Raw genomic sequence first — 25582 nt, 5'->3', positions numbered from 1 at the left:
TTCGATGCAGTCAACTCAGCTCGGCCCTCAACAGGCTTTAACCTGGCGTCGAGGGGCCCGGAAACTCTGCATGCGTTGCGAACATGTAAAGGGAGGAAAAAACGCTTCGGCGAATTCGAGCTGGAGGAGAAATAACGAAGCTCGCTCGCGTTGACTAGCGAATCAAGCGTGTAATTCCGCGCGCGATAATCCGCGACAGTGCGCGCTGTCTCGAGACTCTTTCTTTCGCTCGGATATCTCGGCTCGTCTATCTCTATTTATTATTCCCGGCGCTCGAACGCTTGTACGCTCGGTGTGCAGACGCGTGTTGACTTTTTCGCTCTTTGCGGAGAGCTGACAAGAGGCAGGGAGTCCATCGGCCATTAGAGAACTGCTGCTTGGAAGCCGATTGACGTCTGGAATTTATTGGCCTGCGCTAGGATTCCGCGGATAGAATGTTCCAGTACAGCCAGAGCGCCTTTTTTGTCCGGATTGTTAAGGCAGACTCTGCGCGGATTAGCGCGAAATCACGTACTCGCAGCTGCGCCGACTTTCGCCCAGAAACGCCGGGGTGGAGCACTGGCGGACGGGATTATATATCTCGGGAGCTTAATGAATTTGCTTTCGGAGAATCGCCGAGTGCGCGCGCGCGAGAGAGAAAGAGAGAGAGAGAGAGAGAGAGAGAGAGAGAGAGAGAGAGAGAGAGAGAGAGAGAGAGAGAGAGAGAGATGAATATCGATATCGCTACCGATCGCGGTATCGCGCCTTGACGAAAGAAGAATGACGGCGGGCATAATTGATTGCCGTACGATTTCAAGGAATTCGAATCGCACGCGCGATAAATTATTCAGCCGGATGTACGACGAATGGTCAAATTTAAATTTATATCCTCGTAGAAAAGTGGAAAATTTACGTCCCGCTCGCACGTGGGATATGAGGTTGGCTCTCTTCGACGAGAGAGAGAGAGAAAATATTTGGGTTCGTTACTCGCTCGAGATGTATGCGCGTAAGTATGTTGCATAGACTGCAACGCAACTGGAGCAATCGGGAGGTCGGATCAAAAGCTGGACGAAACTTACGAAAGATCTGAGCAGAAAAAACTGATGAGGCATGACTGAGATACGAATTATTCTCGGATTATCAACTCGGCCTGCATCTCGTTATGAGCTGATTATGCGCATGTAAATGATCCGAGGCTAGTGTCCTTCTTTCTCTAGCGGGCCGTTCTAATCCTTTGATAGCGCTAATATGCTCATCGAGAGATAATCCCAGAATCTATACACGGAATGTCAACCTGACAGCTGAGAGCCGTCCGCACGATAAACTCCTCCGCCGCCTGTAGCCGCTCGCTCTCTCAGTTCTCAGCGAGCCTCGAGTCCGCGAAACATGTACATATTACAAGTGAGACGTTAAGTGGGCGACGGTTTCATCTAAATAAGCAAAAGTCGAGCGGCTCTTCGTCGACGATAATCGACACAAATCCCCATTAGGTCTTGGGCTCGGTGCTCGGCTTATAAACCAGGCGAGAGCGAGCTCTGGTGTTATATACCCACGCGGATCCTTTTTTTGCGAGCCGGTCGGCCGCCGCCGATTCCCCGGATTCCGGGGCCCCGCGTCGTCGTCACCGATGCCGTCTCTCCCTTTCCCTCTCTCGGTTCGTCGTCGTCGTCGTCGTCGTCGTCGGTCTCGCGGAGCGCGCAGTGTGTGCTCGAGATTAATCAGGGAGCGTGTTTTAGTGACAAAAATGGCCCGCAAGAAAGCAAGGCGCGTCGGGGGGCTCGAGCGAGGCAAGAAAGTGCTACAAATTAAAGGAGGATCTCGGACCGAGTCATCCCGAAAATTCGCTCGCACTCCGGTCCAAGCTATTCGACTATTGTAATCTATCGCAAAGTTTACTCAAAGTATATGGGTACCATTCAGAGCGGGAATGATACCTTCATTCAAAAATCCAGCTGCCGACCTCTACAAAAACGCGCGGAGCTGTGCAGACTGAATAGCCGGCATAGCAGTCGCGATTGTCGCGCAAAAAAGGCATCGCCCTTGGATTACCATTTAAGAAGCGCTAAATTAGACTCGCGCGTTTCGGGAATTTGACGTGGCGCGTATAAGCGCGATTGCGTCTCGTCTTTCGCTCCCAAGTGGAGGCGCAGAAAGAGAGAGAGCAAGAGACAGACAGAGCGAGAGAGAGAGAGAGAGAGAGAGAGAGAGAGAGAGAGAGAGAGAGAGAGAGAAGAAAGAGGAAGAGGAGTGAGGCCCGATAAAACGTACGAATCCCTCTGCATTCCGCTTAACAAATTTCGACGCGGGGACAAAAAGTTGCCATGGGCTCCAACGCCTCGGCATTAGAACGCTGCAAAGACGAGGCGAAGGAGAGAGGTACCCCGTCGCGATGACTCGATGCATTGATAATTTTTGCTGCATTTCGCGCGCCGTTGCACAAAAACTAATTACTTTCGGCAGATATTTATTATACTTTGCTGCTCTACTTTGGCCTCTCGCTGTGCGCGCCCGCTTCATGCTGCTATTCAGTTATTTAGAAATTTTCGGACAAGAAGTTCAGGCTAATAAATTACCATAATTGAGGCGAAATTAGCAAATGAGGTCTAGGGAGAGAGAAAAAACCATCTACTGCCAAACTGCGTTATTTGTTACAAACAGTTCGAGAATGACGATCAGGTACGCCGACAAATTTTTCAAGCATCAATTTTCGAGTTAAACAAACGTTTTCAATTATCTTTGCTGGTGTCGACATTTATAGCTATTAAAACCGCATGAGTCAGAATCGATAGAAAACAAATTTTCTCATGTCCGCTAAATTGGCGTCGCGTAAACCTCATCATATGCAATCACAACCAGCGTGAAATTCTCATCGATCTCCGACGATCCGCCCGCCGTCTCTTGTAATAAAGCCGCGTGGGCCGCAGGAGGATATGGACGTTTTATCGTCATCGCTGATGCACGATTCCGGAGAAACGTCGCGCCAGAGAGATTCTTATCCGCGGAAAAATCGCGTGCCTCCTTCCTGTCGTCCGTCTGTCAGCTGTCTGCCCGTTACGTCGGCTGCGCACGGAAAAAGACGTTGCGCATACGTGTGGGTGGTGCGATGATCCATGCTGGAAGTGTGCGAGTCTAACACGCGTAATTAATGCGATCCAAGCACGGCCCCTGCACGTGAATGCTCCTTCTATCTATCTAGTCATCTCGCTCACGTCAGACGTGTGTTGGACTCTTTCTACTTATTTGTCGTATTCGCAGTGTAGTTCCCACTTTCGTCTAGCCACACGTCGTGCGTGTTTTTATCCTAATACCCGGTTCGGTGTGCAATTCCTAATAATAAAGAATTTTCGCATTCAAGCATTTTCGCAGCATCGCTGCTGCGCCTACTTCAGCGAAGACAATTACGCTCGGATCTTCAGACTTCGATCGCGTCTTAATTTTTGCACATTCCTCGAGCTAGAGCCAGCCAAGCTGGTATCTATTAATAGAGAGCACCGAGCAAGACGAGTGTTTATACTTCGCTAACTTCAACGCGAGAGCAAGCGAAGTTGGACGGACTAAGGCTTCACTCATGCCTAACGCATCGGCGCCTCGCACGGGGCTGGAGAATTTCGTGTTGGCTGCGCTCTGTTCACTCTCTCGCAAGCGCGCCTATACGTCCAAAATAAACTGTCGCGCCTCGTAATCTTCGAAAATAAACAGCGATCGCGAATTCCGAGGTAGAGGGGCGGGGGGGGGGGGGGGAGGTCGTGCCCAAACGGACACGCCAAATAGACTGCAGCAGCTCTCTAGCGCATCGTGTTGAAATTCGCGCGCGAGAGGCTCAATGGCCAGTCGAAGCATTTATTGCGAGCGATTTATCAACGATCGGAACAGTATTTTTGAGCCAGTGTACGTGTTCCGTCTTTCCCCCATCGTTGGGCTTTTCTCTACCCTTATGCATTCGGCGCGAAGCGTAACGGGAACGAACGATTTATTTAGATCTAGATCTAGGCATTCATACATACGAGTGCAATATTTACAATATTTATGCGAATCATCCCGTTTATAGGCTTTTTATTCGCGCGGCTGGGCCCGACGCAAAAAGAAAGAACTCGAGCCCATTGAAATTCCTTGCGAATGCCGACTTTTTCTCGCTAATTTAATTACGGCGTCACCTGCGAATTCAATTGAAAGTGAAAACAGTTATGACGTCGGCACGCAGATGTTGCGCGCAGGGCTGCATACTGATAAACGGGCACATTCGGATAAATGATTCATCCTTTAAGGGCTCGCAATTACACGTGTACAATATATATTATAATTGTTAATGCACACCGCGGATAAATATGATCCACGCCTGCTGCGCAGCCGTAAAAAGAAACGGGGCAGTTTGCCAAGTAGCTCTCCTTTGATATTGAAATGCATGCACTTTGCCGACGACGCGCGGCTCTCGCTCCGTGCAGTGTACACTGCACGCACAAACATCGGGATATGCATATTTATTTGAGGCGCGGAAAATTTGTTATTCCAGTTATATAACGAGCGACATTCCAAATCCAGGTGCGTACACCCGAAATAGAGCATCGGTATATCGCGCGGGAACAGAGGACGTAACGGGTTCCCCATTAAGAAAGTGGCGCGCGCTATTAAGAGAGAACGCACGAGGGAAAAAGCGCGCGGAGAGGGGAAGATCGGCGCGTCGATGAGCCGGTTAATTGGCGTTCTATGAATTTGACAGGGCTTACCGCGAAAAGGAATCGGGGCCAGACAGCGGCGCGCGCGCACGCCTGCCAGCCTGCGCTTCTTGCGCCGCGGTCATCAGACAGACAGACGACCGGCGCGCTCGCCGAGAAAAGAAGGGGGGACTCGATGGGGGAACGAACGGTGAACCAGAAGAAGAGACGCACTCGCCGCTGCTGTATGGTCATCGAGGAATTTTAATTATAAATTAGTTGATTAACTCAATAGTGTTTTTGCCCGTGGCGACACTGTCCCCGGCTCGTCTTTCTCACACAGGAACGCCGCCGCCGCTGTCTGCGCGCGTGTACGACACGTCTTCGACAGTGGCTCTCTATATATACTCGTATGTGTTCGCTGCTCTCGTCATAGGGGATTTTGGAAATTCGCACGCGAGTCACGATTGATTAATCCGTTTTTACGAGTCGGTTCCTCGTCGCTTCTTTTCTTCGTCTCCAGCCGTGTGCTACAATTATGGAGCCGCGGTTTCGACATTTAAATGCACTTAGCTGTGAATGAATTTTACATGTTTTTAACTGACGAAGCGGACGAGCATCTCCTCGAGATACCGACGCAGACGCACGCACGCACACACACAGACGCATACCGGTTTCTCGACTCGAAAATTTATATGTAAAACAAGAAGAAAGAACAGAGAGACGCGTAGACGCGACGCGAGCCAATGGACTGTGAAGCGCTGCTTTTTTCTCCCCGCATTATAGCCGGATTAATGGAATTTACAAGTCGCATTGTCGATATCCGCCTTTTTTGCCCGTTTTCTCCAAACACGTGTACGCGCGGCGACGATTTCGCTCCTAAAGAGATTAGCGGCGCGTCAGTCGATGGATTTAGCGCAACAGAAGAGAAAACGTCTTAACGCGACTTCTGAATTATCGCTCGCTCCGCGCCGTTGTTGTAAGCGCATGTTACAATCAAAAGTACAATCGCGTTGCTCGTCGACTGTGCGAGAGCTGCAGCGCGCGAGCGATCCTGCACAACGAGTTCTTGCATCTGGTTTGCTTGCACGTCATTCGCGAGTCGCCGCGCGGGATCATTCACGGACTGCGCGCTACTCCAAATCATAATTCTGTATAATTCGCGTCTCGGAAGCGAGACCTTGGGATTAAAACGCGAGTTAATTAGGTATGATTCAGTCGGCGAATTTTTCAATTTCGCACACGCGCACCGGCATATTGTCCAGTGATAAACATAGAAACGGGTTGAGAACCGCCGAACGCGCAGAGATGCAATAAGAGCGAGTCGTTTGGCACGAAGGTGGAACATGGCTGTCAGAGAGGCGCGTCGCATGTTCAATATTCCAGATGCGTTCCTTTTCTCTGATATTAAATAAAATATGCAAAAGCGTCGAGGCGAGATAGCGAATGCTGCAGTCACCGGAGACAAAAGAATACACGCGGAATGCAAAATTCTCCGCGCGAGTTTTTCATTTAATAACTCTCTGCAATATTCCAGAATATTCTGCTGCGTTTCTTATATAAAAGGCACTGCAACAATAGCCGCTTCGCAAGTGGTATACGCGTTTATTGCGAACACCTGCTGTCCACTTCTCGGCCGTCACTCTCCAGGTGTCGGATGACAAACTCCGAAATCGCACTTTGTCAGTTCATTCAGAGCTTCGCTCGTTTGCAATGCAGATTGGTGCTTTTAATTCTCCTTCTGCACCGAGCAACAGCAATTGCGTTTCACGGCGCAACCGAACATGTTACGTATAGAGAAAACAAAGAAGCTCCTTTCATCCGACAAAAAATCGTCAAAAATTGGAGCAGCGTCTAGAGCGCACAGCCGCAAAAAGGCTAGAACTAATTTCTAGCGCTAGGAGCCGAAAAGTTGTCGCGCCCTCGGCGGCGTCTCCGCACGGCTCTCGCGTCGTTATACACATACCGGCATGGCCGACAGCGAATTGCTCGCGGGCAAAAACGCTGCGCAGGACGACTATGTGACCCGCCGATGCCGCTGCCGCCGACGTTTTTTTGCCGCGACGCTGTCACGCGCGCGCGAACGTCAGCAGAATTTAAAATATGCAACTCGCTGCGCGTGCGCGTGTGCAGGCAGCGGGGCGCCGACGAAAACAAAGATGGCCTTAACGCTCGCGGGAAAAAGTACCGGTCGGATTATTTGTAAGAGCTAATGACGCCTTGATTATTCAGCAGGTCCGAGGAGGCTTTGACACATTCCATTGCGGGCACCGAAGCGATGCGGCGGCATCGATCGCTGCCGCTCTAACTGAATTAACGTCAATTTAATGTGAAATACAGCATGATAACTTTCAATTATGAAATTAAAACTCGGAAGAGAAAGAGAGAGTGAGAGGGGAGGGGAGAACTCGTATAATTATTTTTCCCAACGATTATTATTACGGGCGCATTAACTCGGCGATGACGCCGAGCGGTGCTTAATCAAATTTAGATAATTCCATATCTTTCATCGAGAGGGCCCTTTACGATCCCCTCGACTTATGTATTATATGGCTGCTTTATAATTACACCTGTCGAATGGCGCGGGCCGAGAGGTGTAAGGCGGTAGGGCAGCTGATCCCGAACTCGAGCGGCAATACCAACAGACTTTTGCGCGAATTTGCGCAAAAGCGAAGAAAATGAAAATCTCCGCTCTTTTACCGCGGTATAATGATCTCGGGAGAGCATTGTTGAACCAGCGGTTTAAAGCGCAGTTTTACAAATTCCGCGGCAAAAAGATCGCTTACACTGGGGCTTGTCCGAGCAACGCCATATACAGTCAGCTGCGACGCCTTAATGGTTCTTGCGCGCGCGCGTCCAAGAAAACTAGCAGCGAGTGTAAAATCGCTCGCGAAAAGCAGTCGACAGAGTGTCGGCGGAATGCCACACGCGCGACGGCATCCCCGCGAGAGCTTTCGTCTCTCTTCTCCTCGCACCTTCGCAGGTAAACAACGATTAAGGCCCAAAGCCGGAGAAGCATAAGAGAACGGCCTTTGACGGCATTTATCACCGACGCAGCGGTGGGCACGTGCGCGAGCTGCCGGATGCTTTTTGCCGGTTTTCGCAGCGGCGCGGGGAAAACTTACTGCTTGATTGTTCGCGGAAAGCTTAAATACGTACAGGTGTGACTATTATCTCGGGAGCGGGAAAAAGTCCCTGACATTCTATCGGCGCTGCTTGAAGAAGAGCCGAGCATAGAGTACACAGGTGCCGCCAGCGAAGACCTTTTTGCCAGTCAAGGCTGTCATTGCACGTTTACTTGAAATTCAAAATCAAGGGGGAAGGATGAATCATTCTTTCAATAGGCAACTGGCCCGTTATATCGTCGTCCTCATCGAGATTATAATGTCCTCTCTTGGGCGCTGTACACTCGCTCGGACCGCCACATGCAGCACGACTACACAGCGAGAGAGAGAGAGAGAGAGAGAGAGAGAGAGAGAGAGAGAGTGAGAGAGAAAGAGAGAGTAAACCCCTTGTCCCCCCACTGCGTCATTACATGAGTTTTGATCGCCGGTCGTTAAGTCCCGCGAGTACACGCGGCCGACATTTGCATAGCTACTTTGTCAATGTTGCATCGACGGCTGCGCGCGGAGAGATCGAAACGCGCCGAGCCGGCCAAACCGAGCGAGGATGGAAAAATTAGGACGTCGGTAATGAAAAGGGAGAGAGCCAGAGAGACGGAGCTTGTAAATGGAAAATATGATAATTGAATGTCCGCGTGAGAGAGAAGGGGATTTAGCTTGCTTTGCGGCGATGCTTCTCGCTTGAGAGCTGAGCGCGCGCACAGCTGCAAGATGTGCCGAAAAATAAATTGACGTCATTTAGCTAAATGTTTATAGGAATGCGAGTGCGTTAAATTAAAGAGCCATCGACGACGACTATTTACTCCTGACGACTTAATTACAAGCGGAAACGAATATTTCTCGCGTAAAAAATGCACGTTTGTCCTGATTATTTTTCAGCTCGTGCTACACGGCTGACATTGGCATACGGCGATATTTCAGAGAAGAGCTGAGGGCTATCGTAACAGGCAAAAGACGTTACCGAGTGCGAGCGGGTGAAAAGCGAGCCGCGCGGCTCTTGCGTACGCAGAAGCGGTGGCAGTTTTTGCAAGGCTGCTCGTGCGCAGGCATAAGTTCGCGCGCGGCTCTTCTCGCACTACGTCGAAAGTGGGAAAAATCGCGGCTCTGATCGAGGACGATTGGAAGCGCAGTTCTCTGGAAAAGCTCCTTTTTCCGCGATGAAATTCAGGAAATTCAGCCGAAAGGCGGCTGGAACGAGTTTCTCTTGCATGCGCGGCGAAGGTGAGGAAGGAGGTTAATTTATTCGCGCTCTCATGATTTATTTATTAGCCGACGATCGAGAGTGGACGAGAGGAATAAATGGACGGCGAGAGGCTATACAGGGTGAAAAAGGGCCCATACTCCTCTCGATAGCCATGGGAGCGAGATAAGGAGGAGACGCAGGATTAGGAGAGGAGATCGAGAGCGCTCAATAATCTCGTCGAAATTTTTTCCCACAGAGAAGAGAACGTGTCGCGCCGAGCGTCGCCAAGGACAATTGGTTGGCGCCCCAAGGCCGAGGATCAGCGGTGATAAGAGCCGAGCAGGCTCTCCGGACTTCATTCAAAGCACAGTGCTGCCCCTTTATCTGCATCTTGCGCGCGCGACGAGTTTTCGCGAAACAAGCTGGCAGTGCGCCGCATCAGGAATCGGAGCTCTCGATGCCTCAGCCGCGCGAGAGGGAGAGATTGGTCCGGCCGATAAGCCGCCGAGCAAAAAGAAGAGGAGCGCACATATGAGAGGACGACGACAACGACGAGTGTAGAGAGAGAGAAAGAGACGAGAACGATAACGTCCTGAGAAGTCAGGTTATCATTAAGTGAAATGCCTTGTCCGCTATCCCCCTGCACTCACTCCTCTCTTCGTCCCTGCATCAGCCGAGGCCCGAGGATGTGGGACCGCGGCTGCGATACGGCATATGGAACAAGGATAATCCAAGGAGTAGCTCTCATTGCTTTCCGTTCGCTCTCTCTCTCTCTCTCTCTCTCTCTCGCTCTCTCTTTCTCTCTCGCGGCGGCGGCGGCCAACTTTTTTTACCGCGAGGTTTATAAATAAGCGCGTGTGTATCTCTGACGTAATAACAGAACCACTTGGTTCGAGGAGTCGCGGGAGAAAATATTGACAAACAAGCGCGTATATTCGCCCGAGCCTATATCTGCGCTCTCCCGATAACGCCCTAAAACGAACTCGTAAAACTAGCTTCTTTACAATCCGACGAAATAAGCCCTCGCTCTTCCCTCCTCTCTCGTTCTCGGAGCAAATTGCAGAAAAAGGCAAGGCTCGCGCGGCAGGTCGCAGCTTGTGCCGATATAAAGTAAAGAAGATATCGCGCGCGCGCACGCGATCCTGTGACCGCTTGCCCGCGCGCGGTATGAGAGAAAACAAGGAGCGAGGCGGGAATGCAAAAAAATCGAAGCCAATGGAGAATCAAAAAGGCAAAAGGAGATCGAAAGTGGCGTGCTGCTGGGGTTATTAATAAGCCAGGCGCTATCTAACGCAATTAGAGGCTGGGCTCCGCGAGCGCCGGCGTACGTGGACGAGATAGCCGCGCAGCAGCTTTTGCTCGTGAGAGAGAGAGAGAGAGAGAGTGACAAAGCGATCTTATGTGTATACTCGGCGGATGCGACTCGCCGCGTAATTTGTCGGCGGAATGGGCTCGTTCGTCCTCTGGATAAGATCCATCGACACTCCCTGCTTTCTTTTGCGCAGCTATAACGGCGTCGTGACGAGTTTATTTCGCGCGTGTAGCTGCTTCGGCCTGAAAAATGCCGTCCGCCAATGTTATCGCGGTTATGAAATTAATTATTCGCCGTCCCGGCGCTTTTGAATTAAACAAGACGTTCGAGTTTTATGGGACCCGTCGCGAGCCATAACTCGCACAAAGTAACGTCGAATGACAACGTAAAAATCGACTTTCTCGAGCGAGGGAACGAAAATAGCCTGCATCGGGAATAAATGCAGGATCGCTCGCACAAAAAGCGAAGAAGAACTGGAGAAATAAGCGGGAAGGAGGAAGGCTCGGGACCGGAGGAATATTTCTAGCGTATCATTATACGGTGTCGCATCCGCCGCTCTCTTTCTCCCGTTCTCGCTCTCTCAAGGCTAGTTACCCGGGAGGTGTCTCCTCGTAAACACTCGGGCATTTACATAACGAGTGACATCTGCCGGCCAATCATACGTGCACATGCACACTGCACTGCCGCGCCTCGCGTGCGCTGCAGCACTTGAGTCGTGACGAGGTACCGATCCTTATAAACCCGCGCGCGGAGGGTTAACAAGCGAGCACCTTTGATCTCCTGCGAGAAGGGCTGACCTCATTGAGGCGATGTGCGAAGGTCAAAAAGATAATCATACACAACTATGCGAACCGCTCGCGGGGGTAATTAGCCGAGCGGACAGTTAATTAGGATAGCACGTCGTTTGTTATTTCTCCCGCGGCGCGCATCTCCCCGTGTGTGTATACGTATGCAGTATGCGCGCGCGCGGTCGCTAACGCCTCGACGACTGTATCTAGATCTTCGTTAAATTTCTCGCCGCGGCCAGCGATCGCAAGCTCGTGTACACTCGGTGATAATTTCGAATGGCATCGCGGTTTAAAAATAGCCGGGCAGCTTCGGGAGCCGATGAATAAATCATCGGCCCGACGGAATCGCTCTGGAAACAACCTGAATCGAGAAACGAGCGTCGTTGTCGATCGGCGCCCAAGAGTGTCGCGTTCACGTAGGCTCGTAAAGATCGTCAGCGACACGAGGGCAGCATCGCGTAGTGCGCGGAAAAGCCTGCATACCGGGCGCGAACGAGGCGAGTCGAACGACGCTTAGCTCGCCGGCGGCTTAATTTACACGGAGTTAGACAGGTATATTGCGCGGTCGCCGATCTGCTGCTGCTGCTGCCACGCCCTGCAAATTGCCTGGCGTTCGAGCACGTGCGCGCGAGTACACTGTAGGCTGTAAGTTTCCAGGCTGAGCAAACACTCGGCTTATAAGCGGCATGAATTGCGGCAATTAGAAGATTGGTGGAAGATCGTTGGTTTCGTGGCCCAAACTGGTACAAAGAATACCAGAACGGCAACAATCTTCACGAGGTTAGGGGGATGCTGATTAATTCTTTCGAATACGAAACACTGGATTTCGAAGCACATCCGCAAGCAGACGCAATGCTGCGAGTATTGTAATGCGCTGCACGCTCGATAAAGTAGCGAATGTACGATGCCCGCGAATTTTACAGCTTCTGTGCAGTTGCATAGAAACTTTTAACGCGAGACGCTATGTGCATCGATTGGCTGCATTGCGAGGGGGGGGGGGAATGAAACGGCTAGTTTACGAATTCCAATGAAGCAAGTCGCAACAATAATTGAACAGTTCGCAAATCAGCTGAGCAGCTCTTGCATTATGCGATAGCGCGCTGAAACCTCGCGAGAAATCGCGCTGTAAAACCTAGCAGCTAACAGTAGCGATAAAACCTAGCAAGAAATCGGCTTCTCTTCACTGGTGCTTTCCTCGCGCGTAAAGCGACGCCGTTGTGCACGCGGAGTAAAATTTACACTCGAGTGCGGGGCAATTTTTTACGCGAAAAATGGGTATCCAATTTTCTCTCTCCCTCTCACTCCGTCGACAAGTACCGCGACAATTACAAGGGTAAATAATTTGCCAATCGGGCGATTAAAATTGTTGTTAATTAATTCCGGCATCGTTAAAATCAGCTGCGTCGAGGGCCGCACTCGAGGAGAGAGCTCATAACGCCTGCGGAGAGCAAGAGCGAATTCGTTAAAGAGCAATTCCCGCGGCGTGCGCGCAGTGCATTAAGGTCCCGCATAAGTGCGAGTCAGGCTGCACGCGCGCGCATAAATTCGCGGGCGAGCGCAAACGCGCCGAATGGATATGCAAATGTCGAGTCGACTCGTCGGCGGGGGGTTCGTTCTTTCGCTCGCTCGCTCGCTCGCTCGGAGACAAAGTCGCAGCGGGACGCCCTCGCTTTGGCCCTCAGCTCTCTCTCTCTCTCTCTCTCCCTCTCTCTCTCTCTCTCTCTCTCTCTCTCTCTCTCTCTCTCTCTCTCTCTCTCTCTCTCTCTGTACAGCGCGCGTCTCGCTCAAATGAAATTTTCTGCAACATTGCATCCGAACGCGATTAAAGCGCGAACGACACCACCGCACAGCTATAGCGGAAATGGAGAGACAGCCTGGGCGTGGGGGGAATCTTCCGCCTGCTCCTGATGTGCGCTCTCGAATCGAGCCGCGAGCTTCGAGGGGAAAACTAGCGAAAGCTCTCTCCGCCCTTTGGTTTTCTCGACGACAACTTGAAGGTGCGACGCAACTTTACGATTCATAGCTCAAGTGGAAAACGCCGGGCTCTGGTCGGATGGCCGTCACACGAACGCGCTGATCCAAGACACAATAAAGAAAACAATATACACGTTACTCCGCGGAAAGAGAAGAATGTAGCCGACAGTGCAAACAGTGCGAATTCCCAAGGTTCGCGCGCACAATAATGCACAGTGGTATTAAGTTATTGTGGCAATATTTTGCAGGTATACGCGCGTATATCGTGCCAGCGCGGCGGTCAGGCCGTGCGCTGTGACAACAAGAGCAGCGCTGCACGCTTCGCCGCAAGGAAACATTTCAATGCAAATGAGTTGGCGCGCCGCTCGAGGAGCAAAATGATACATAAAACAGCGCAGAGACAGCGCGAGAGCGAGAGAGAGCGATTCGCACGCGACGTGGGAAATTTTCCGAAAGCTATATCAGCGAACACGACCCATACGCGAGTGCGTCACGGCGAGATCCTTGCTCCTTAGATCATCGATAAGTCAGGCGGCCTCCAATCGATCGATTATTGTATATTGCGCGCATCGCGTGACGGCTGTTCGAGCTAATCGCGCAAAGTAGGCGTGTACGATTATTAAAATGCATGTGTACTGCAGAGTTGACTCATGTGCGAGTTGTGTTTCTCGCAGTCCATCGGATGAACAATCGACAATACTTGCATGCGCGGAAAGGTGTGAAAGCGCTTCTCCGAAATCCGTGAAACCGAGAGTTCGCTCGATGGCGCTTGCATCGCGTGAAAGGTAACTGTCGAAAGCCTAAGCTCTCTAATGTATATTCTCAAAGCAACACCTTGTCAAGTCGGTTTCATAAGTAGGCGTCTTCTGCTGACGCGTCGGCTGACAGGCGCGACAGACAGCCGCCTTCGTTCGACAGTGGGAAACTTCTTGTACTTTGTCTTCGCGGCAATAGCGATACATTAACCGCGACCCACCTGCGCTCAAACCTGTGTCTACACGAGGGCCAATAATGACTGTCTTGTGAAAACTCGGAAATTCCGGAGGCAGTGCGGAATCGCAGGCGCCTCTATCGTCGAGTCCGTGGATACTTCTGATTTATTTCCTCGCGCGCGGCGAGAAGGAGGAAGAAACACTGAATCGCACATTCGATAACAGCGCATTGTGCGTATATCGGGCTCGTTTATCTCGCGCTTTCAGGCTCGGGTGCGAAATCATAAATTGGCTGCACGCGCGAGAAAGCGAGAATCGAAAACGCGGAAAGCCTCGCCGTTAAGAGCGGCACCTCGTTCAGCAAACCCTCGATGCTGCGGTGCACTCGCGGCGACTACTCTCACTCGTACATCACGGCTCCGAGGCCGCGAGCTCGTGCGTGCTAGACTATCTGGCCGCCATAAAACACCCGAGCGTTGAGCAGTGCGAGGGGGTGTAAGTTGCACCGCGGTGTCAGCGCAGGTGCGGACATTCTCATCGTAAAACAGCCCGAGAGCGGCTGGCCTGAGCCAGACAACGGGAATGAGTCGTTCGACCTAATTGGGGCGTGGCCTCTGCTGCTGCCGCGGTTGCACACACCTTCGAGACTCTTTTCTTCCTCCTTGCTATATGCGCATCGTGGCGGCCTCACGATAAGATCTCTGATAAGCCGCACGTGTGCGAACTGCGCGGGATTGAAGAAAAACGAGCGACCAAAAATCTCGCGCGATTATCTCGCAGCGGCGTTAACTAAATCAGCGCCGATAATCCGCTTTTTGCACGCGAGTGTCATGCGTTCGAGTCTGGCGCGTTTTTTTTTCGGAATGAGAAATTCGCTAATATTTATTCATGAATCGATCGGATCGGGAGAGAGAGAGAGAGGGACAGAGAGCGCTTTAAATACGCACGCAAGCGCATCTAATCGATCGGAATCTTCGAACGTTCATCAGCGCTCGTATTTTTGCGCGCGCGGCCACCGCCGAGCAAGCAACGAAACAAGACTATATAACGCGCACGCATAAATATACGCGTCGGAGTCTGGGGGATGACGACGACCTCGGGTTGGCGTGACGAGCGGCAATGATCGCTCGGCGTCGATCGCGCCCGCAAGGCACGAAGCTGTGAAAGCGATTATCGGGCGACCGGAGAAAAGCTGTATAATGACCGCCGCATGCGTGCGAGAGCTCTCTCGCGAGATCCTTCGGAGTGGAAGCGTTAAAAGGTGGGCCGGTTCCGGCACACCTCCCTGTTAACCGATTAGATCGTTCTCGCTTTTCTCGCGCGCTCGCTTCTCTCTTTACCGAATTTATTGCGCCGGCCGCAGCCCCGCGAGTAGAGCAGTCCTTAACTGTCGGTCGGCATGAACCTGCGCGTCGCGCTCACCGATAACGACCGCGTCGTTTTCGCTCGCTGCCGTTTCGGGGGAACACAAACGCCTAACGGTAGAGCCGCGAGCCTGAGCAAACATCCGCGGGGGATATTCCGTTTTTCCTTAATCGCCCGCTTGCGGTGCTGGAAGCTGGGCAGCGCGCATGTTACACACATCACCGCGCGGATAGATAAGCCTGAACCTGCCGCAGCGGCGAGTATCGTAAATCCAGCGGGGCGAGCGGGGGATTATCTTTGTTGTAAGAATGTGTTTGTTTCTCTAATAACAAATGAATGAGAGCATTTCAAAAGGTCGCGGAGCGTCGTCGCCACTCGAAATTTATTGCACAACCTCCCTCGCTCGCTCCGCAGGCGAGTTTACATTGTAAACAGAGCCAGCTTCCGTAGAGGAATTTCCAGACTAATTTCATACGACTTATTCTCCATTGAGTAAATGTTCCCACGGCGCCGAGGCGCGATAAGCGAGAACGACGCGCGGAGGAAGTATTATCCACTTCCTGTACACCTCGAATCTCCGGCCACATTCCAGGCAGCGAGCGCGCGCTCGCGATAACACGAATCCAGAGCTCGGCTCTCCCGTATCAGCTCAAAAATGTAAAGCGGAGTTTCCCAAAAAACGAAATTAAGCCATGCACGCACAAGCGTGAGAAAGGCGAGTACAGTATCCGTTTGTAATATCCAGCTCGCTCGCCGCCTGACGCAATGTTTGACGATCGGGCTGCACTTGCCCGGGCAGGTTGATTCACCGCTCGCCTCGAGTGTCGACGTCCAGCGCAATGAAAGGCGCTCTTTCACGAAAAATCCTCGGCTTATCTCGCTGTGTGCGGGAGACCGTGGCAGTGCGTGTCTCTCCTTCGCCTCCTCGAATACAGTCTAATCTGAGCGACTATAGCTGTTTGACTCTTGAGTGCACAAGACGCTCTATCAGTCTTTCGGGGGGGAGGGGGGGGGGGGCAGCTTCGAGCTCGCGCGATGGACACAGCCACGCTTTCCCATTCGTCTCATCGGGAGGGCGCAGGAGAGAATTAATGAATCACGATTTTTGTATCTCTCGCTATCGCGAAACTAAAAAATGTCCTCTCTTAACGAGAGCCAGGAGCGAGGCCGCGCAAACACTCCTAATCGCGAAACTGGATCGCTGCAAGGAAGCCATATAACCAGCAGCGTCCGCGTCTCCCCCTCATAAAGCACCGGGGAAAAAGACTAGAGGGGCGAACGATAAATCGCGGTTATTAGCGAGAGATTACGCGTGGGTTCTCGGCAAATCCAAAATCCATACAATCGCGACCGGCAAGACGGACTGTGTGTGGTGTGTGCGCGGCGGTGCGCTGGCGCGAGGTCCAGAGCGTGTAAGAAGATTCCGACGCGTGCGCATTGTTAGGGGAATCAGATTAGCCGCACAGCCTGATGTATGTGCCTCCGCCAAGTGCTGCTCCGCACCCCCGAGTGCGTGTGCGCCTTTCTTTTCTCCAGCTGATGGCCGTTATTGTGCCGATCTCGCGGCCGCGCAGGCGCTATACGCCGAGAGTATATCTAATCCCCGATACCGGAGTAACAGCACTGTTCTCGGATTAAGATCGATCCGACGTTAAGTAACTGCTCGGCTTAGCCGCGCTACTGACGACGGAGGTGAAATTCGTTTTGCGCTCGCGGAGTCAAGAGCGACTAATGAGATATACGCGGATTCTCTGACACGCAGTTAGCGCTGTAACCTGCATCAGAGGCGATTTTCCACTGTTATAACGAGAACAGAGGGCATCTAAAGAGCAAGGCCGGACAATCGGAGCTGAAATCGGCGAAATCGGTGCATCGACGAGCGCGGGGCATAGAGACGAATAAAAAGCGAAGGATAATTAGCTGATTATCGGGCCGCGCAGCCACCAAATGAACTTCCTTCCTCGTGCAGTGGCCCGCGTATACGACACTCCGATTAATTAGCCTTCCCGATATATTTTAACCTAATTAAACGGCGGATCGCGACGATAATGAGCGGCGGCGCGCGGCAAAGGGACACCGGCAGCGATGGCCGTTGACTCTGGCCGCCAAACGCGGAAATATTCTTGAGCGCGTGCTGGCCATTGCGAATTCAGGAGAATCGCGACTTGTTGCTCCCAGCCGGCGTTCCTTGCTTTAATTCGAGCGGCTGTTTCGGCGCCGGATGCAGCGCGAGCGGCTCATCAACTTTTCACGCAGCAGGTCGAGCTGCTCCTTTTAACGAACGAACGTGTCGAAGCAGCTGTGTACCTAAATTCGATATGTGCCGCGGTCTTCGTCTCATCATTGATACATCCCGATCTGCATGTCGATGCGATGAATCCATAAATTGGCATTCGCGAGGGTAATGACTCGAGTAATCGAAACACCTCGCGCGCTCGCCGCTCCCCCTCACTTTCCCGCGTCATCCGTATCGACTCTCGGGGGCGGCTTCGCCGGAGAACAGTGTAATCTCACACCGCTTGTCTCCGATGTAATTATCGCCCGGCAGCAGCGGTGCGGCCCGGGTGAGTAATGTCTTTTTTATCTGGCTCGGCGTCATTACGCGAGCGTCTCGTCGTCGTTAATGCAAACGCATCTTGCGCGTTTCTCTCATTCTTGCCGTCAGCCCTGACTTTTCTGCCGCAGCCGCACGACAGTGTATATATAAAGACCCCCCGCGCTGAGCGCGTGTAATTTAACACACCCTCTCTAGCTGAACTTTGAGCTCGAGCCTCTGCAGGCCGAGATTTGGGATATCGCCTAATGAAATCAGTATAGGCTGCGATCAAACAGGCCTTGAACCCCCTCTAATTTACTTTCACACTCGATTCGAGGCAGTATTTTCGACTGTGTCTGTGTATTTAATACTCACGAATTTTACCAGTGGATCTTGCGGTACATTCGACTAGCTCGCAGGAAAACTTACCTTAAACAGTGAATAGAAAAACAATTTGAAAAAAGATGCATTGGATTAGAAATAGAACGACGTGGAAAATCGCGCGACGAGGTATCCTACCCCTCCCGTATCGCCGTCGCGCCTAAAAAACGTCGAATAAAATCAAATAACTATCGCCCGAGCACATCAGACAATCCATTAAAGAAGCTAATAGAAGGCGTAACCTCCAGCGGCTGTAAAATTCAATTCGATTCGCACGGCGGAACCAGGGGGGAGAGATCCCAGCTGCAGAAGAAAAGCCATCGTGTATACGTCGCGGTTTCCCGTGACTGCCGAAGGAAAGAAGAAAGAAAGAAATAAGCAGGCGCGCGAGCGTTGAAGGGGAGACAGAAATACGAAAAAGGGTGCGCGCTCCTCCACGTGCTGTGTATAAGGAGTGCGCACTTGGCGGTATGAAAACGGGCCACATTGTCTTTTTACGGCTCGCGCAGACACACTTCTCCCGCGGCTCCCCCTTATCTCCCTGCCTCCTTCGATCCCTCGCTCATTTTCCGTCTCAGTCCTCTCCCTCCTGACGCTTTTCTATTTGTCTATCCTCTCGCGCGTCCGTTTATCCGGTCAGGAATCGTCTTTTCACCGCTCGTTGCGACCTCGTCATTCCAGCCTTATCTTCGAGCAGCCGCTCTCGCACTGCGCACCTATAGCCTGTACAGCGCCCGCGCGCGAGGAAGGAAGGAAGGAAGGAAGAGGAACGAGGGCAAGAGCCCGTGACGAGGTCGTCAAATCCGAGGGCGATTGAAAATTATACAGGGATCAGCTTTTACGAGCGGCCGCGTGCTGACGTCCTGGTACTGTATCTCGAGGCTGATGCAGCATCGGCGTACAGGCTCTTCTTGGCTTCTTTCTTTCACGCGCTTCTTCCCCGACTCGATCGTCCGCGGGTCTCGCAGAACAAACACATTATGTTGGCAGACTTAACGCGGTCACGCAGTAAACGGAACGCTGCGCCGTCTTGTCGGGCGCGGGTGAAGTACAAATTCAACGCGGAAGTGCCAAGGATCATGAGAACCGTCCTCGGCATAAATTAATTCGCAGCAGCTCCGATATCCGCTTGCTCAATTAACTGGCCCGCGCATATATCGCCAATAAGCAGCGTCTGGCAGTACACAGCTCGGTGCACCGCAGCGCGCGCGGCTATCTGCATATTCCCTCCGTGAATTACTGGCTTACGAAGCGCCCTTCGACGCACCTGGGGAGAAGAGGCTCTTACTCGCGCGAGACGCTAACGCGAGGAAGTATAAATAAAAATTTGTATCACCGCACCTGGCGCGACGCCCGCCTGCAGTAAATACGCGAAAAGCGCGCAATCGATTCGACGGAGAGAGAGAGAGAGAGAGAGAGAGAGAGAGAGAGAGAGAGAGAGAGAGAGAAGCGTAATTACGGCTGCGGCCGTTATGAGGCCCTTGCGCTGACGTTTCAATTAAAATTTATTTCCGATGCCGTCGCCGCTCGCTCGCAGTTCATATTATACGTCGCTTCGCGTTTGTTTTTCGCATAAAGAGTCGACTATTATATCGAAAGCTCACTTTTGCGCGTGGCATTAACGCTCGGACGCTTTGACACTTCCGTAATTTCCTCTTTCTGGACGTGCGAACTGATGATTAAATATAATTCACTTTTTAAAAATGACGCATGCAGAAAAAAATTCGTTTCAGCGAGCAGCGTTATTATACACCTGTCGTTCTCACCGTACTATGTAAATGTAACAATATAAGCCACTCGAGTGTGTACTTAAAAATCGTAACGAACCGTGCGCGCACCCCCGAAGCGAGAACTCGGGGCCAAGAGGCCACCAGCGCAACGCGTCGAAAAACTTGCGCGCAGGAAGTTAGTCGCGTATTAGCGTAGCGGCCCAGCATCCCGGCGGCTCTTAACCGCACGGGCGATTTTCATCGCCCTCTCGCTGTAATAATGCGGCGTAGTCGTATAGTTTCCGGCGCTGCAGCTAGCAGCAAAGTCTGGCGCTATTACAAGCGTCGGTGGGGGCTTTTCCGCCGCGAACACACTGCACCGACTCCATACATTACCGGCGGAGACAGCCTTAAATTGCTTCATTAGCCGCGAGATATTTTATACAAATTGGGAAGTAAATTACGACGCTGGCTGGCGCAAGGTTGCCCACGGCGGCGCACCAACGCCGCTACCGCCGCTCCGTTAAAAATTCGTAATTGGACCAGGTATAACTGCAGGAAGCAAAGGGCTGAGCAAGGACACGAGTCGTGGGAGGAGGGGCTCGCAAGAAAATCGAGCGGAACCTGCGCGCGCGGGAAAATGCCCGCCGCGGGGATAATTTACTGCAACGGAGCTCGGCTAGAATGTGGCTCGAGGCACGCCGTTCGATTACCATTTCCATTTGGAAACATTTTTCCGGCCCAGGATTTACGCTTACCAAATAATGGCAATGATAACTGTACGCGCACTTATCGTGATCCCCTCTGGAATGAGCTTAGGTGTACGCGAATGGAGTCGTTCGCGATTGAGAAATCTCGTGAACACGTCGACTGGAAAAAACTGCCTAGTCTACATTTTAATGCCGGATTATGTTCGATCGGCTGCTCGATCGAGCATTACATTCGGCAATCAGCAGAGTAATTAGCGTTCAGCGCTGAACGCATTAGTCGTGTCTCATTAAGCAGGAAGAACGCCACGAACGAGCAGTCGTCATCGGCGCAGGTTTTCCGGGAAGGAGCGAGCAGCGGATATCAAGAGAGAAATTCGCGATAAAATTGAATAATTCAGAACGCGGAGAAGAATAACGCGCTCGCGGAGCGTAAAAAAGAAGGACAAATAAATTGGCCGATGCGCAGCCCCGCGCGGCGTATAACGAAGCAATTCCGCGTCGTCATTTCCATAACGAGATGATTTTTTAGCGAGCAGCGCCAGCAGCAGCACGTCCCCCTCGTTTAAAAACACACTCGTCGCCGAGACGGATATCTCGCTCCCTCCACCAGCCCATAGCTATGGCGCGCCCTTAATTTCCTCGGTGACACAAACTTTTTATTATCTCGGACGTTTGCGCGTCTGCCGGCGCTATCTTTTTCCAGCCACGCCACGTCCTAAGACAAAAGGGAGTAAGCCGCGCGGGGGTTGAGGGCAGAAGCTTGGCATGAAATGAATCGGCAAGTTTTAATTAAGATGCTGTCGGACATTATAACGTGTGTATGTTCGACCAGCTCGTTAGAAGGGAAGAATCGCATTTAAAAAAAGACGATGACGGATGCCGGGCGCAGGATTTCGAAATAAAAATGGAGTAATAGGCCATTATAATGGAAGGCGCTTGGCAGCGCTCGCAGCTCGATCGATTTCATAAATTGAGACTCTCATTTTCGATAGGAAAAGCTCCTCGCGCGCCGCCGAGAAGGTTAAGCCTGAATAAGAAACAGGCGGAATCGGAGCCGGCGCTCGCGGGGCTGGAGGTCGGTTAGCGTTTCTTTTTGTTCATGCCAACTATTCATCATCGGTGACATTTTTCGAGATAGAGAGAGCTCTCATTTCCCTTCCTCTTCTCTCTTTCTCTGGCTCTCGTCGTCGGTGGCAGAGCCCGAGAGAGAGAGAGAGAGAGAGAAAGACCCTCGGGGCCTCCTAATGGACTTGGCTTCTTCTGGCAGCGCTCCCTCCAGCGGGCGCGCGTGCATCCCTTGCCCTGGCCCCCATCCTCCCTCGGCGAGAGCGACTTCGAGAGATTTTAATTTCCAGCCAACGGTCTCGGGGATAATTCGACTTCTCTGCCGATAAGGGTCCCTGGCAGCAGGCGACTACGGCGACGGCCTCGGCGGTTTGGCTTACTCTTGAAAAATTCTTGGGAAGCTCTCGCGAAAAATAAATTGCTCGGGCGTCAGAAACAATTTAGCCTGCGTCTCGGCATCCCGGCGTTTGGGAAAGCCGCTGCCGCGCGCACGAGTGCTTTAAAATCGAGGAAAAGTCAATTACGCCCCGATGAAGCTTCGGCAAATCAGCCCCAGCTTCTTACTCGGACGAGCTTGACGAGGGCTTCGATTTTTTCGCGCGTTATCTCCCGGCCCCTCTGCTCGCCTAATTTCGATATAGCCCGTGAATAAAGAAGGGTGCGAATTGAATGGAATTAAAGATAAAACGCCGACACAGTGAAATCGTTCTCTAATTCGCCCGTGAGAGGGTGGCCGCATCGAAAAAGGCTGAAAAACAGCTGCGGCGCGCGTAGGTATAAATGCCTACTTTTCGGCTGCAACCACCTCGGAATCCATATGGCGAACGCGTGCATCCTTCAAATTAAACGAGCCACCGCCGCGGTCAAACAATGTACACTCCTGTGTATCACGCACGGCAGAATTGAATCGTCGGAGCGAAGACAGCTGTTGCGTTCGCGGTTATGCATTCCAGGTTCTCTGATGGCGACGAAAAAACTCACCTCTTTGGCTTCCTCTCGTAATAGCGCGAGCGTTTTAAAAAACTTTAAAAACACACAGCAGGCCTCGCGTCGGGGAGAAAAAAGGCGGCGAGAATGGAAAAGCCAGGCTGGATTACACGCGTGTGCGGCGAGTCCACGTGGTGCAGCGCGGCAACACGCGAAGCAGACGGCGCCGAACAATGCGGGAGCACACGAGCCGCTCTTATTAACGTGGCGGCGGCGGCGAGCATTACATGAAAAAGCTTCGTTATACGGGGATTGCGAGGAGGGATTTCGAACGGAGCCCGCCGGCCGAAAGGGAAAGTCATCGTCGCCGCCGCTTTGTCGCTTATCTGCGTGACGCTGCGAGAACGAGCTGTTTTATGCTGCGATGTATATTGAACGCCGGATCCTATAGGGGGGAGCGGAGTTGTTGTAAAAAGAAGCGCGCGCTAAATACGTGCACAGAGACGCGAATGAATCGGCTACTCTTTGAATATCGTAATTTCAGAGGAGGAGCCTCGCGAAGGATATACAAGAGCGGAAAAGTAAACGCCGGCTACTCGACTGCGATTGTTCGCGCGTGATGCTACACTTTGCGCTCTGCGCGTAATTCGATTTATATTGCTCTCACGAATACCGATCTGAGCGCGCTCCGAAACAACTGTGCGTCTCATCGCGTATTGATGAAAATGCTCCATCCGAGCCCGCAGAGTGGAAATTTCGAAATTTCACATCCCGTAAAGCATTTTCTCGCGCCGCGCGCCTAAATAATAAATGCGAGTCGTGCGGCGGCGCAAAGTAACGCAATCATAGGGCTCTCCCGCCCGCGAACCTCCTCCCACGGCTTTTTTCTCCAGTCCCGGAGGATCATCGTCGCTGCTGATGCTCCGCCGCTGTGTGTGCCACGGATATAGAAGCCCGAAAGCTTCGCGGCGCGCGACGTTGTCGTCTGCGTCGTCGTCCCCTTGTGACACGCTGATAAAAACAAATGGCACCGCGAGAAACGTATATAAGAGAGCGAGAGAGTCGGGATCTCCCGTGAGAGGAAAAATAAAGAAATTACTAAGGACGCCGGCGTGTAAACAGACTCAATGAATTCCCAAGGAGAGCGCGAAATAATTCCTTTATCCGCGGCCTTTTCTCCTCCTCCTCCTCCTCCTCCTGCACTTACTGCTACTACTTCTGTGCTCCTTTTTCCCTCCGAAGCTTTTGTTTCGTGTATACTTCATTACGCGCCGGATGTTTTTGCCGAGTAGATTCGGTCCGTGCCAGTCAGACAATGCATAAAATTAAACATCGACGAGACGGTCTCTCCGGTACACAACAGAGTAGGCATTAAAATTCGATTCGCAATGATGAGCCATTGTCGCCGAATGAAAATCGAAAATCAATATCGATGTTGATCGCGCGACACATCGGCGGTGTACCGGCGATTTTTCAAAGCGCGGCCCATTATTATTCGAGCCTCGGAAGGATCAGTATGCATTGACCATTGTTACTTTTAAATATCAATCATTCGACGCCGAGCTTATCGCGCGACATCGTGTACTTACACCTACGCGAGCAATTTTCACCGCGAGGCAGACGAAGCAGTAAACACGCTGTAGCGCACACATTCGTTCTATATATCTTTCATCAGCGCGATATTAATCTTCATTAGGTATGCAAACTCGGCATCGGCAAGTAGCACAAAATAATACGTTATCGACCGCTCAATTTCTCTGGATATTAAACATTCAGTGTAATTTCCAAGACAAGTATTGATGCTTCATTTATGTTAAAGAGCTACCAGTTGGCCAAGTTTTCCCACGTTCGCACGGCGGACACTGCAACAAAGTCTCTAGGAGAAATATTACATGCGCGCGCGAGGCAACATTCAACAACTACGCCTCACCTCGTCGTCGGAGCATGGAATATTCAAGCCTCAATTTCATATCGTCGCGACGCGTCGTCATCTTCCGCGAAGGAAAGCACCATATTAAAAAGGGAGCCGATGGGGGGTAGGTGAAAGGAATTACTAGGAAGCGCGCGGGGCTGCCCCGATATTCGACGCATAATGGAACGACGACGGCGCCCGCTCGAGATTGGGTGTTTTTTCTCGCTCTCTCTCTCTCTCTCTCTCTCTCTCTCTCTCTCTCTCTCTCTCTCTCTCCCGGTATTCCGCCTTCGCCGGCTTTTTCAAGAGGGCCCGCTCGCGCATTGCACGCGATTATTATTCATTATGCGGCTTCTCTCGCTATTTTCGTCGGCGAGTCTTCCCCCGGCGGGCCAGAAGGATCCAGCTCTCGAGCGACGGCGTTTTCGAATTTTCCAAAATCAAGAGAACAGATACCTCATCTACAAGCCAAGTATGTATCAATTTGCAAAGTTCAACGTACGTGATTACTCCAGCAGCGCGCACACGTACGTCGCGGCGACGGGCGTGCGTGTGCCCGTATAAATACGTTCGGCCCGAGCTCGTATAATACGTGCAGCGCGTGCGGCGCGCATATATTTATGTGCAGACTTATATTATGAAGGCATGTATGCTCTCGCGCTGCCTCTTTGCATACGCGTTGAATTGCAAATGGCGGGGAGAGGATGGAGAGAGAGACAGCCAAAAACCAGTCAGAATTTCGCATACGAGGACGAGCGCTCACGTCCAACCACCGCCGGCCGCCGATGCTTCGCTGTCGCGCATGTGGGCTGCAGCTCGTCGTTCGTGCCTCTTTTCTCCTCCGCGCGCGCTTCTCCCTCTTGACTCGACGTACTGCAGTGGACTTTTGAGGAACGCGAAAAGCGGTTAACGTGTTTTGATTGAAAAATTTCATTTGCAGAATTTGGAAAGCGAATAGCGATGCACAAGGTGATCGCGTGGCGCACAATGAATCAACGAGTCGATACAACTCCTCGAGTTGAATTCGCACAATGG

General features: G+C 51.9%; 1 protein-coding gene across 5 annotated transcripts in view; it reads right to left on the bottom strand.

The window, feature by feature from the left end:
• LOC100117144 (homeobox protein homothorax) overlaps positions 1 to 25582 on the bottom strand; it is a 326708-nt gene that overhangs the window by 197758 nt on the left and 103368 nt on the right. The gene's annotated exons all lie outside the window — the stretch shown is intronic.

Source organism: Nasonia vitripennis, chromosome 4 (genome assembly GCF_009193385.2).
Source record: "Nasonia vitripennis strain AsymCx chromosome 4, Nvit_psr_1.1, whole genome shotgun sequence".
Taxonomy (NCBI): domain Eukaryota; kingdom Metazoa; phylum Arthropoda; class Insecta; order Hymenoptera; family Pteromalidae; genus Nasonia; species Nasonia vitripennis.
Note: the sequence above shows the minus strand (reverse complement) of the source record. Positions and strands in the feature narration are given on the sequence as shown.